The 13,332-nt window shown below is 37.8% G+C and overlaps 1 protein-coding gene across 4 annotated transcripts in view; it reads left to right on the forward strand.

Moving 5' to 3' along the window:
- Positions 1 to 13,332, forward strand: part of COL8A1 (collagen type VIII alpha 1 chain) — a 215,016-nt gene that overhangs the window by 78,239 nt on the left and 123,445 nt on the right. Inside the window, exon 1 of one of the 4 annotated variants that reach the window (XM_074214314.1) lies at positions 8,742 to 9,827. The exons of the other annotated variants lie outside the window; for them this stretch is intronic. The gene's annotated coding sequence lies outside the window, so the exon portion shown is untranslated. Of the gene's footprint in view, positions 1 to 8,741; positions 9,828 to 13,332 lie in introns of those variants that run through there. 4 annotated transcript variants of the gene reach the window in all.

The raw sequence follows: 13,332 nt of genomic DNA on the forward strand, positions 1-13,332 counted from the left end.
AGGTGGAGAAAGATACAAAAGGAGTTTAAAGCTAAGAAAAGGAGTAATCTCAATTCTTCTATGTAGTCCTTCCTGAGCTCCCACAGCATAGTTAATGGACATTGACTTCCTAACTCCTAAGAAGGGGAAGGAGAGGAAATAGCTGCCCAGAAAGGTGTGCCCTGGGATAGGTGTATAAGACCCGAGGATATTATGGGCTAGAAAGGGAAAAGATTGGTCTTGCATAGAAAAAAAAAATTGGAGTAGAAGAGTGCTGCCACCATTACCTTGCCTGGACCCTAGGACAAAACTCCATTACTCCTCCCTAATTATAAGCCTCAGTAGAACTGTGGTGAATTGAGAAGGGGAACAGAAAACATATCACAAAGGCTAAATGAAAGCACTGACCTTATATTTGCATATTGGAGAAAATCTGAACCCTAATTTGATGCTGACTTTCTTGTATTTGTAACCTCCAACTCTCAGGAATGAACAAGTTGACAGACTGAAGTTCAGACAGACCAAGTATATAAGCACTTGGCTTAGTCTTTTAGGGGGCTGGGAGGGCTCAATGTAAACTAATATGAAGGAAATAGAGTGCATTTTCCCCAGAAATCCTGTATTCAGAATGTTTTTTCTTATGCTAAACCTTTGAAAACTTGGAAGTTCTGAATCTTGTTTTGAAACAGAAGGGCTTAATCCTCATGACCTTGATCCAATCATTCTGTTTCTAGAATTAAAAAAAAAGAATCCTACTAAAGGATAACTATAGAACTATGTCGAGATACTGGCAAGAATTCTCACCCCTAAATGTGTTTGCAGACTGAAGATCTCATGTTCCTTGTAGTAAAAATAATTTCTACTTGATCATGATGAAATCTCTTGATTCCTTGGTTGGTTTGAAATGTTAAGCCCAAATTCAGCCAGCTCTCTCCTACACCTGACTATATATTATCAGACAAATTCAAGTGTTGATGTTCACCTCTTCATGCTCTGTCATGAATAGTTAATGCAAACTTGACCTTATTAAAAGACTGACTTCCTTAAATCCCCCTTAATGACAGAATCTGGAGGTGTTAATGAATAACATTGGGTTTCTATGAACTCTCTTCAAACAGGGATATTCTTTTCCTAAAGCCATCCAGGGAGAGGCATATGAACAAATGACAATGAAGGAAAAGTCATGTGCTAATCTCATTTGCCTAGAGCAGTACAGTCTTCTGAGGAAGGACCTTGGCCACAAGGTGGGAATGCTTAAGGGACAGTAACTATGAATCAAATACTGAAGCATCACTGGGTGTTTGTTCTGTGATATATCCAGTTTGGGTACTGCCTTCCAGTTTTTATTAGTGGTAAAGCCAAATAACTTCAAAATCTCAGCTAACATTTTACCATTGTTCCATATTAACCCTCTGAACCTTGCTTTCAGTCTTTCAATCTATGACATTTCCCTGGTGTTTGGGTTTTGCAAAGTTCCCATCATATTGATTGCAGGGAGGTAGTGCCCTATTGGAATTGCCTATGCATTACTGTGTCCACTTTTTGACTATGATTTTAATTTCTCACCCTCACTTCTTTAGTTCAAGATGGTCACCTACAAACCATTCATGACCTTCCTGCCTCTTTTTAAGTGCAGAGTACTAGGAACAGGAGTGGAGGCAGAAAAGAGGTTGTTACCAATTGAACAATGACTAAGAGAGTCAGTTGAAGGGGAAGAAGTTAACTGTACCACATTGTGGTAAAACAAAAGATGGTGACTTCTGTATATTCATATAATTATGATGTTCCCTATACAACTTCATCAAGGTAACCTGGAATTGACCCATGTCAACTTCTGCCAACACAAACTTCTCAGGCCAATGTTTTTGACTATTTTCCTCAAAAGATTTATTAGTATTCATGGTTTGATAAACAGTGCTTGATAGGCTTTAGAAAGCCCTGGGCCAAATCTTGCCTCTTAGTTAATAACATTTTTGACTCTGTTTACTTCATCTCCATGGTAGAGAAGATTATACCTAAAGCACCTTACTCCCAAGGTAGTTGTGTGGTCTCAAATGTCTATGTCTTAAAATTCTATTTAAAATAGCAATTATTATTATTATTATTATTATTATTATTATTATTATTACTATTACAGAGTATATCTGCTATCATGGAGTCTTTTTTTGCAAGGCAATGGGGTTAAGTGACTTTTCCTAGGTCACACAGCTAAGTAATTAATAAATGTCTGAGATTGGATTTGAATTCAGGTTCTCCTGACTCTAGGACCTGTTGCCTATCCATTGCATCACCCAGCTGCCTCTGTCATGAAGTCTTTTGAGGATAATAGAATTTTAAAGTAGATTCAGATAATATGACCAACTAGGTGGCTTAGTGGGTTGAGTGTGAAACTAACAATCAAGAAAATCCAAGTTCCAATCCTGATTCATATATTTAATAGCTTTGTAACCTGAGGCAAGCACTAAGTCTTAGCTTCCTCATCTGTAATCTAGGGATGATATTAGAATCTTTTTGAAAGGGAAACCACTGAGTGTGTCACCCTCATTTGATAAATGATGAAACTGAAAATTTAAGTTAAGTGGTCTCAAGTAGAAGCATTCTTAAAAATAAAAGTTCTACTCAATTGCAAGAGCACAGTGGGGATATGCCTTACACTAAAGATGTAGCAGAATCTATATGGGGGGATTCTCAATATGACTAATACCTACCTCTTTTCAGTCTGTAAGGCATCTCTCCTTAGTTGCTCAGTCATTCACTTTTTTAGATTGGCCCAATTCTTAGAAAATAACCAACTTGAGTTATTCTGATTGTAAAACCTTCCTCCTGTGGTCAGAGCCCACTTCCTCCCCTCTTACTTTGATCTCAGCAGAATTTTCCTATTAATAAAAAAACCATCCTGGCAAAGACACCAAACTCCTTCCACATATTTGAGATTTTACAGTGGCTTTTTTTGAACAGTGTGGTATTTGCCATGTTAGTTGATCTCCGCTGAATATAGCCCCATAAAGACCTGCTGACACCTCACAGCAACATTTCACAGAATGTTCTAGGAAGAGATAATTTTCTAATTATACCACTAAATTCTGTTCCTGGATACATTTTTCCAACAACTTTAGGCATTTTGGGTAAGAGTCTCAAGGCAGAATCAGCCCCAGGGTGCATATTTTCTTCCTCTCATTTCCACCCTCAATGTTTTTTAGTACAGGGAGGTATTACATGAAAAACATGCCTCTGTTCCCCAGAGCTCACCTGAGTACATATTGTACAACCTTAACAGAATGTTATCACCCACAGAATCTCCACAGTGAGGAAGGTTCTTTGTCTTTTGTTTTTGTTTAGTCATCTTTTTAATCAGGGTTCCACTCTTTGTAACCACTTTTCAGAATTTTCTTGGCAAATATACTGGAGTGCCATTTTCTTCTCCAGCTCATTTTACAGATGAAGAAACTGAGGTAAACAAGGTCAAGTGACTTGCCCATACAATTCAATTATTGTTTGAGGCTACATTTGAACTGACTCCAGGACCAACACTCTTTCTACAGCATGCCCTAGCTGTCTTTGTCTAGATCTAATATATAAAGTGATTTTAAGGTTGTAAAATTTAGTATTTTGTCTCTCAGTTGCTCTCTATGTAAAACATTAAGTTTTGAAGAAAAAAAATTCAGTTAATCTGAACTCAAATCATGGTAGCCCTCAACTAACAGAGAATTTGTATTACATACTTCACAAGAAATTGAATGAACTCCAGTGATTTCCTGTTGCTTCCAGGAGCATAAACAAATTACTCTCTTCTTCATTCAACACCTTTCATGACTCAAGCCCTCCTACCTTTCTAGTGTTCTTACCTCTCATTCTCAAAACACACTCCATTCCAGTGACATTGTTCTCCTGGTTGTTCCATGAACAAGATACTCCATCCCTTGGCTCAGGGCATTTTTCTCTGGCTATTCCCTATTCCTGGAATGTTCTCCTCTCTCCACTCCAAATACTCACCTCCCTGGCTTCCTTTAAGTCCCAACTAAAATCCCATCTTCTATAGGGAGCCTGCCTTAACCCCTCTTAATTCCAGTATTTTCTCTCTGTTTTATTTCCTATTTTATCCTGTATATGATTTCTTTGCCTGTAGGGAGCTACCAGTGATGAAACTATATCAACCTAACTCTTCTGCAATTTGTTCTTAGAGAGTTACTCAGGACACCAAAAGGTTAATGATTTGCCAAGGATGCCACAGTCAGTATGTATCAGGGGCCAGGCCTTCCTGACTTTAAGACCATCTCTCCATCCACTGTGTCATGCTGTAAAAATGACTTTTTATACAACCAAATCCTTCTTCTAGATTTTTTCCAACCAGTCAAAAAAAAAAAAGCCAGTTATAAATATCTTGAACTACTAAAGAAGAATTTATATTAAGACCCTTGTCCTAGAGATATTCAAAAACACTTGTCATTCTAGCAAAGTAAGCTCCCTCACCCACGTGGTCCATTTTGTATAGACATAATAGAAAAACAAAGAGATTTCTAAAGTTTTTCATATTCAATGCTATCTCATAATATTATCATCATAATAGACCTGAGCTGAGAGAGACCTCAGAGAATGAAGAGTCTGACTTCCTCATTTTACAGTAGAACAAGTGAGGTAAGGAAGACTTGCCCCAAGCTTTCAGGTCCACATTACTAAGAAAAGCCACATAAAAATGTGGCACAGGGAAGGGGATCTACCTGTGATTTCCCAGAATTTGCTCATCTCTCATCATCTTCAGGGATCTTAGTCCAGTATTAGTGACCCAGTAGACTAGCAATTTTTGGACCAACTGTATAATACAATTTACCCTCCACTGGAGGAAACAATCCATGGGGTTCTGACTCCAAATCCAGTACATTATGCATTATACTGTACTACTTTGTCTAGGGACATGATCAAAAAATTGAATTAGAACACCAATCAGTCAATCAACAAGCAAAGGTGAAGCCTTATGATGTGTTAAATAATATGTTAAGCTCTAGGCATACAAAGAATAATACAAAGATAATCCATGCTCCATAGAAGCTCACAATCTAATGGATGAGGCAAAACATAGCTTACCAAAAAATATGTACAAATAAACTATATCCAGGAAAGATGAAAGGTAATCTCAGAGAGAAGGCACTAACAATAAGGGAGATTGGCAAAGAAAGCTTCCAATATAAAGGAAGCCAGGAAAGCCTGGAAATGATGATGAAGGAAAGCATTCCAAAGGTGAAATACAATCTGTAAAAATGCATAATCAGGAGAAGGAGAGTCTTGGGAAGGGACAGCAAAGAAGTCAGTGTCACTAGATAAAAGTCCATGTAAGTATAGGTAGGGTTCAGGTTATGAGGGACTTGAAAAGCCAAACAAAAGAATTTATATTTGATTCTGGAGGGAACAAGGAGCCATGATAGTTTATTGAATAAGGGGATTACTGTGCTTTAGAAAGATCTTTTTGGTAGCTGAATAGAAAAGGGACTGAAATAAGGAGGGCCTCCTCCAAGCTTTCAGGTTCACATTACTAAGAAAAGCCACGTAAAACTGTGGCACAGCCAACAGGTGAGGGAAGAATTGGGAATGGAAAATTAAGAGAACAAGCTGAATGACCTCATAATAGAGCATTCTTCAGTTCTTCAAGGAAAGCCAAGTATTAAAGTGGCAACTATTTTAAGGAATGCTAATGTCAGGAAAAAGGGAAGCCAGCTAAGTTAGTCCATATCAATCCAAGGAAAAAAGAAATAAATCCAAATTACTTGCTGAGGTAACTAGGACTTTCCCCTCAGAACACTGAAAGCACTTCCAGTCCTCCAAGAAAAAGATACAATAGACTTAAGATCTAATTATTCTGAAAATTTGATAAAAATAGGAAACTAGCTGATGGCTCATTTCTTTCCCTCTCAAATAAGTTCATTCCATCCTGGCCCTTTCCTCCTCAACAACTCATGAGATCCTCCAGGGTCTATACCAGGTACTGTTCCAGCAAAAGAGTTCATTGCCCCAAACATGAAAATTGTATATTAAATCTCTTGTGACTAAACACAGAAGCTGGGGTCCCTGAAGAGAGACTCTTAAATCCATGCATCTAATTTAACAAACATTTGAGTGGATATTATGAGCAAAACAATGTGTGAGGTTCTAGGATAACAAAGAGAGCAAAACATCAGTGGGATTACCTGGCATCACAGAATTGAAGTCCCCACCAAATGTGTCATCTCTCAAAGATCTGGCATTGTGGGTGAAAAACAGTCTTTCTAATAGAATCTTAGAACCTGGAAAAACTCTCCTAGAAAGTTGCATTCCCTTGATAGTCTTGATAAGTCTGCCTATCCAAATAGAGCAAGAAAAAAGGAAGCTGCTATCTTTCCTCAATCCCTAGGCAATCTCAGGGTCCACCTACAGGGGATGAAATTGTTAAATTATTTTCTTTTCCTAGGTACCAAATGCCTTGGTGGAGAAAAATGTAAACATAAATTTCTAAAAATAAAATCAATGAATTCATCACTCTGAGAAAGTCACTCAATCTCTGCCTCAGTTTCTGTAGCTGTAAAATGAGAGTAGTAATAGCACCTACCTCCCTGGGTTGTTGTGAAGATCAAATGAGATAATATTTCTAAAGCACTTAATAACTTGTTGACCTACAAATAGTAGATTAATACATTCTTATTCCCTTACTTTCCCCTTTCTAAGCCTTTTTGATTGTGAGCTATTCAAACTGACTATTATATTGACTCTATTAAATTCTTTTCCTAATGACAATAACAAAATTCTGATGACTAGAATTTTAGATCTTAAGAGATCACTTAACACATTTGTCTTTTTTTTAGCTAGGATAATGGCAGCTCCATGACTTGGGGCAGTGATTGGGTGACTTGTATTCCTTTAAATTCCAAATAAAATCCGTTCTTTTACAAGAAGCCTTCCCTGGCCCCCCTTAATTCCAGTGCCATCTCTCATTTACTAATTTTTTTATTTAACCTGTATATATTGGTTTGTACATATTTGTATGTTATCTCTTCCATTAGACTGTAAACACCTTGAGGGTAGATTTTGTCTTTTGTATCTTTTTTGTGTTCTCAGACATAGTTTAGTGACTGCCACATAATAGGCATTTAATAAATGTTTAATGACTGAGTAATTGATTGCCTTCCCAGGGTCCTGTCTCTTCACCCCTGTTGTCCCTCACCTATGCCAGAATCTAAGGGTTTTCAGTTGCTGATCTCACAGTGAGGCACAGAAATTGGATCAGATGATCTACCATTTCAACTTTTAAATTCTATGATCCTCTAAATGCAGAAAAGAAAAAAAAGTGATTGGGTGGTCAAATAAAAGAGAAAAAGAAAAAGATGCAAGGAACATGAGTCACTTTAATAAGAGCAAGTGTCATAGACATCATTTGATTAATTGTTTTGTTTTTAACCTTCATTTTTTTCTTCTCAAAATCCACCCCTCCACCCTCCCCACCCCACCCCCCACTTTTTTTTTCTAGAACTCCAGGGATTCTTTTGCACATCTGCAAAAGCCATGTGTCAGTTCCAGGTTCACATTCTGGTGTTGAACCAAGCTGGCTCCAGTTTCCCCCAGTGGAGGCCAGCTCCAGCCAGACAAACAAATTGAGTTGACCTAATACCTAAGGGTGGGAGTAGATATGGGGGTGGGGGTGGAGTTGGGAGTTTTAACTGATAAAGGCACAATGATTCAGCTCTACCCATCCTTCAGACAACCAACACAGAAAACACCACTAGAGCTGGTGCACAAATTGATTCCAAAACATAGGAGAATTTTACATTTGTAAGTAGAGAGGAGTTAGGGCTCAAAGGAACATAGATTCAGAACTAGAGGAGACCTCAGAAGCCATTGTTTTGCATAGGAGGAACTAGAGGCCCAGGAAGGTTAAATTGTCCTTGTCCAAGGTCTCACACAGTAGATGTCCAAGGAACCATTCATCAGGTGCAAAGGAGAGGGAGAGGGAGAAGAGAAAAATAACACTGCACATTAATGATTCTTTTCCCTCAATTTTTCAGGAATAAACTTCCCATGGACCTAATATCTACTCAACTCACCCTTGTACCTCCCTAGTATGTTTTAGGTCCTCGACAACCAGGTAGTGTAGTAGAGAGAGTGCTGGACCAAAGATCAAGATCTGAGGTTAAATCCAGCCTCAAACACTTACTGCTGTGTGACCCTGGCCAAGTCACTTAACTTCTTTCTATCTCAGTTTCCTCTTGTGTAAAATGGGAATAATAATAGTACTTACTTTCCAGGATTATTGAAAAGATAAAATGAGATAATATTTGTAAAGTGCTTTCAAATCTTAAAACTATGTAAATGTTGGTTATTATTTTTCATTCATTCTACATTCTCCTCTCTGAGTTTAAGGGACATTATTTTTTCCTGGTTCCCATACTGTTCAATTACTTCCTCTTGAACTCTTTTGTTGATTCATCATCCATTTCAGAACCATTAACTTTGAGTTTACCTCAAGGTAAACTCTTCACTTTTTTCTCTTTATACTGGTTCTCTTAGTGCCTTTAATAAGCTTATTTTTGTTTAAATATCAACTTTATGGATTTTCTTCCCAGATCTATCTATCCAGGCCTAGTTTTTCTCTTGAGCTCCAACCTGAATCACTGCTTATTGGACAGTTTAAACAAGATATACCAGAAATGGGGGGGGGGGGGGGCAGATAGGTAGCACAGTGGTCTTGGAGTCAGGAGTACTTGAGTTCAAATCTGGCCTCAGATACCTAGCTGTGTAACCTTGGGCAAGTCACTTAGCCCCATTGCCTTGCAAAAAAGCAAAAACAAAATAAAAAGATAAACCAGAATCATTTTAAACTTAACATGTCTAAAATGGAACTCTATCTTTCTCCCAAAATCTATCTTCTTCCAAAGTCCCCTACTACTGTTGAGGGTACCAACATTTTTTCCGCTATCCCAGGTCTGCAATCTCAATATGATCCTTGACTTCTTACTTTTACTCATCTCATTCAGTTACCAAATCTTTCTTATCTCTTAAAAATAACACCGCCCCCTTTTCTCACACAACTATCACCTGAGTCCATAACCTCATCACCTTTCAATGGTCTGTCACAGTTTTTTTGAATCCCCTTGCCTCAAACCTCTCCTGACAACCACATTCCATCTCCTACACAGCCAGCAAAGGGATTTCCCTAAAAACTTACGTCTGATCTCTGATTATGTCACTCACTTAAATTTGGTTCAATGGTTCCCCATTTTCTCTAGGATCAAATATCAGCACTTTCATTTAATACTGAAAATTATTCACAAGCCTGGCCCTTCCTGCCTTTCTAGTCTTCCTATATACTTCTTACACTCCCTTCCTTTGCATTCCAGTGTGCAGAGCACACACACACACACACACACACACACACACACACCTAAAATGCTCTCCCACCTCTTGGAATTCCTAATTTTCTTCATTCTGCTATTCATGCAGCCTTTCCTAGCTACTTGAGAGCTAGTCTCCTAGCTACTTGAGAACTCCTAATATTTCTTCATTTATATAGATAGATACATACATACATACATACATACATATGTATCTGTATATATATTATCTATATATTATATAATAATATATTCCCCCATTATAATATAAACTTCTTAAAGATAAGAGAAGTTTCACTTTCATCTTGCCTTTGTATCTCCAGCAGATTGATATTAAATATCTGTTATATGCAAGACACTGAGAACAAGAAGAGAAATAAGACCTAGAGTTTGCTTTTGGGGTATCTACCATTGGAGTGAGAAATGCAAAGGATGGGAAAGGAGGAGATATCACTTTCAGCTTAAAGTGAATGAAGATGGCAAGAGGGAAAGAAGGTAAAGAAAAGCTTTGTGAAAGAGGAACACTCAACATTGTTCTTGAAGGAAGATAATTACTTTCAGGGTCTGAGTTTTTAAAATAGAATAGTGTTTTCTAGGCATAGTTTTCAAAGCTAGGCATAAGAGACCAAGTAAAGGCAATGGGGAAAAAAAACGGAGGAAAGCAGAGGTCCAAGACCCATGTGGTTTGACTTGTGCACAGACCCTATGTAGAAGAGAAATGGGAAATGTTGATAAAGTACATTAGTTTGGTACGGTCACTAAGTAGCAGCATCAATTATCTTGTTAAACTATCCAATCTTCCCAACTAGCCTTTGCTTGAACACTAAATGTGTATCTATTGGGGCAGTTATTTGACACAGTGGATAGAACACGGATGGTGGGAGTCTGGAGGACCTGAATTCAAATTTGACCTCAAACTGTATGACCCTGGGCAAATCATTGACTTTATTGCAGTGTGTGTGTGTGTGTGTGTGTGTGTGTGTGTGTGTGAGAGAGAGAGAGAGAGAGAGAGAGAGAGAGAGAGAGAGAGAGAGAGAATGAATCCATTTTTTCTGGAAATAGACCATTTTGTTTTAGGAATTTTTTTCTTTATGATATGCTAAAATTTATTTTTGCAACTTCTCCAGTCTAATTCTTGTACCAGGTGATAGCTCTTCAAAATCCTAAAGACATCCACTATAGCCTCAGTCTTCTCCAGGATAATAATACCCTATTCCTTCAACTAATCCATGGTATCAAGGACCATTGCCACCTTTTGCCATCTTATCATTGTTCTTCCTATATTGTCATGTCAACAACTGAACCCTATTATGTGTAATCTCACCAGGACACAGTAGCATGAACCTAACATCTTCACCATTTTCCACCTCTCCCCACTCTTACATACTCTTTTCTTCCTGGATTTTTAATAACATTGCTCTTTTAAAATTCTCCAGTCTGATTCACAATTCTATCTCAAGCTCCTTTATTGAGTTATCATCTGTGTCTCATCTCTTAAGTGTGTAAGTCACCCAAAGTTCTGTCCTGAGCCTTTTTCTCTTTTCTCTCTTAGGGACCTCATCAGCTACCATCAGCTACAACTTATTGTGTTCATTCAAATGATTCCCAAATCTACATATTCAACCTTAATCTTTCACTATAGCTCCACTCCCCAGTCTCCAACTGCTTACTGTATATCTCCATATGAATGTCCAATCTTGCATTCAACATCTCGAAAGCAGAACTCATTTTTTCTCTAATTCTCTTTCATTTCCATTTATTTATCTGCATACATGTGGTTCTTCAGCCTATTAAATGTAAGCTCCTGGAGGACAGGAACTTGTTTACTTTTCTGTTTAAAACACTGTGCCTTATAAAACAGGTGTTTCTAAATTACTTTTAAAATTGAACTGAATTTATTAAATTTTTAAAAACGAGCTAGGTCTTTCCACTTTCTTTAACCTCCTTTAAATTAAATGCAACAGAATGTGTTATGTGGCATTGAACCTGTAATCTTTGGAGGAAAGTGATATGCTGGGAAAAGTGTGAAATCTGACCTAAGATCAAATCCCAGTTTCATTCCTTTACTATCTATGTGATCTGAAGTAAGTTACTTTTCTGAGCCTCAGTCCCCCCATCTATAAAATGAATGATTTGGATGAGGTTGTCTCTCTTTCTTTCCAGTCTTCAATCCTATCAACCTGTGATATGAAATGTGGGAATACTATGAAATGGGAGCTTTAGAGGAGACACAAAACAAAATCTTTTGAGCTACATTTATAACATAACACAAGCTTTAAATCTCAAATTTACCACATCTACCTCAGAGCATGAGGAGAAGGATTATTTGCAACTGACCAACTGGTACTTCCTTTTTCTATGAGGAGAGAATCTCCCAGTAATTCCTGAAACTCCACTGCTCTCAGAGGAAGGCATTTTTTTGTGAATTAAGGGTAAAGGCATCAGCAACATATGGTGTACATTTCCCCTTCTAATAGTGATCAGTCTAAAAATCGAGGGAAAAATTGCTTGGCAAGGGGGACTAGCCAAGTCTATGGCAGAAGTCATTTCAGTTTAGCCTGATCCCTCTCCATGCTGCTTCCCAGCCTGGGAGATACTCATGCCCATTGATTTATAAACCATGAATTGAAAGGAGCACAGTTGTGTGTGTGTGTGTCAAGGCTTTTTTTTTTAAATATAGCTGCATTTTATCCTTAGCTGACAGAGATAATGTGAAGTGAGTTTTCCAGAGGTTTCCCCTAAAATGCTATGAATTTAAGCGGCTCTAGATTAAGTTCAAAGGTGATCATTTTCTGAGAGGCTACACAATCTAAGGAACAACACATCAGATAAAGGATGAGATATTAAGGTTTCTATCATGGATTTAACCTGACTGATGCTTCAATAATTCAGGTAAAGTAGACCTAATAACACTGAGATATACCATCTCAGCTGGGTAGGATATATAATCATAGTAATTACAGTTGACTTTTATTCATTGTCTCAAGGTTTGCAAAGTGCCTTACAGTGCACACCTAATATCTCATTTTGTCCTAGTGGTTTGCTTTGAGCACTGCCCACAAATACCTGCTGTCATTCAAAATTGTTTAGGCTTCTTTTCTGCATCTGAATTTTCAGACAAAATTAAAACAAGACACATTTTTTTTACTACCCTTAGTTATTTGCTAGATGCCAGATGTGCCCTCAAGAAGCAGCCTAGGAAGAGAGAACCCAATAAAGTCAGTCATCTCTTGTAAAATGGCAATCGGTTTAGCACCTCCTAAAACAGAATCCGCTAGCTTCTATGGAACAGAACAGCCTGTTTTAAACTTTTAATACAAAATTACTTGAAACCTTGCATCAGCTTGAAACTTCTCGCCTTCTAAAACATTCCTTCAGTCACTTATCCTGGCCATTGTGCAATTTCTCCAGCCTTAAGCACCCTAGCAGACAGCTGCCCATGAATACTGTTTAATCCTTCCCTAAAGGAGTGGCATGGGCACTGTTTAAATAGAGTTGTTACTGTAATGGGCCAGCTTACATCTTAAGAGTATTATAAGCTCTAGGGGGTAAATTTGGGAAGAAAATACCATTTAGAAAAAACTGAACAGTGTGCTATTGAAATACAGAAAGCAACAATGCATGTAATATGACCACCACCTCTGACATTCAGAAGCAAAATTCTTCTCCTTAAAGGAGAAGGAATAGAACTCTTTTAATTAATTTTCTTACAAAAATATGGAATGATGGAAAGATATTTCACTCACTGTGGTTCTAGGCATGGAGGGAAGAGAAAGTCAAACTGACTTGGCCCTTGTTAGCCTAATGTGAACTGGGGCTAATAGAAAACACAATGGTTAAGTAGAGTCAGTCCTACATGCACTTGGAAAATGAAAAAGGCTTTGACCTTTAAAATAATGATCTCAACATATCCATAGAAATGTCTAAATAGCATCTATTTGTGACATGAAAGGTACAAAGACTGCTACAACAACAGCAAGTAGCTGAAACTCTTCTTGGT

The sequence above is a fragment of the Macrotis lagotis genome, chromosome 1 (genome assembly GCF_037893015.1).
Source record: "Macrotis lagotis isolate mMagLag1 chromosome 1, bilby.v1.9.chrom.fasta, whole genome shotgun sequence".
Taxonomy (NCBI): Eukaryota; Metazoa; Chordata; class Mammalia; order Peramelemorphia; family Peramelidae; genus Macrotis; species Macrotis lagotis.